Consider the following 1267-nt stretch of genomic DNA (forward strand, 5'->3'; position numbering starts at 1 on the left):
AGATGCTCGCAGAAAGCGAGGAAAGTTCAGACAGGGGCATAAACTTCATCTTGAAGAATGAAATTAGGCTGTTCAACCAAACTTTCAACGAATCCGTGCAAAGGAAAAAAGAAGAAAGAAGAGAGAAAACAATGTATGAAGAATCGAATCATTTCATGTCCCAAAAGACGTCCAAAGTTGAGTTGTAACTTCCAGTATTTATCAGAGAACGGGCCATAGGCTGGAAATGCAAGCACCCATTGACCCGCATGTTCAATCTCAATTACAGAAAACACAATTGAAAAAAATAGGTTCAAAACAAATCCATCGGCTATCTACAATCCGATAACGTTAACAAATCAGCAATTGGAACGGAGATGAAGTTCCCAAATCTCCTCAACTTTAGGGATAGCCAAACACCAAGTGCATAGAACAAAAAATCAAACGGGTAAAACAAGCAAGTAACGCGAAGAATTTGAAGTACAAACAAACAAATTTTGAAGGAAAGGAATGAAAGAAAGTTGAAGTTACCAATTGGAACAATTTTGGTGAAGAAAGATCGTCTGAAGCAGCTACTGATCACCCATCAAGTTGAGCGGTTTTTCGTTCCACAGTTGAGACGAGGGCGGCTTTAAAATGGGAAATTGTCCAAAATAATCACTTTATTTTTCACATGTAAAAAATAGCACATAGTTTTAATACTTGTTGGAATGGTTTTTTCCGGACTTTATCGGGCAAGATCGGGCCTGAAATTGAATTTGAAACGTTATGAATTCTAATCATCTAGTCGTTTGAAAGAAAGAAAATACCCCTGCTTTAAAAAATCCTTCACATACACGAAAACTATTTCAATTCCTTGAAATTTTCCTTTTCCACGATTATTTGCATCGTGAAGCTTCCTTATAGTAGAGGTATTTCACTATTTCCTTCAGTTAGTCTATGGTTTCATCTTAAATTAGAGTTTAGTTAGGGTTCTGAAGTCTATATGCAATATATGAGAAATATGGATTGGATATTATCTTTTTTCAATATTTGGTCCTTTTTTTGTGTATGTTATCTGTTATTGATAATTTTCTGAATACTTCATCCTATTTCGTTTAAAATCTGTTTGAATCTCGACTAAGATTCGATGAAGTGGGCCCGAGATCGTTTGAATGTGTCTCGAGATTGGGTGGATGACCATTGAGTTTTGGGCATTTTGTATAAAATATTAGGGTAAATGTTGCCCGAGATCGTCCCTGAGATCTTATTCAGAATGGGACCAAAATCCTAATCTCGCGGCATGCTG

The 1267-nt window shown here is 36.4% G+C and overlaps 1 protein-coding gene across 2 annotated transcripts in view; it reads right to left on the reverse strand.

The window, feature by feature from the left end:
* LOC120075058 (protein RTE1-HOMOLOG) overlaps window positions 1-665 on the reverse strand; it is a 2999-nt gene extending 2334 nt beyond the window's left edge. For both annotated transcript variants that reach the window (XM_039028223.1, XM_039028215.1), the window contains exon 1: window positions 511-665. The gene's annotated coding sequence lies outside the window, so the exon portion shown is untranslated. The remainder of the gene's footprint in view (window positions 1-510) is intronic.
* Between the last annotated feature and the right edge of the window lie 602 nt (window positions 666-1267).

Source organism: Benincasa hispida, chromosome 1, assembly GCF_009727055.1.
Source record: "Benincasa hispida cultivar B227 chromosome 1, ASM972705v1, whole genome shotgun sequence".
NCBI lineage: Eukaryota > Viridiplantae > Streptophyta > Magnoliopsida > Cucurbitales > Cucurbitaceae > Benincasa > Benincasa hispida.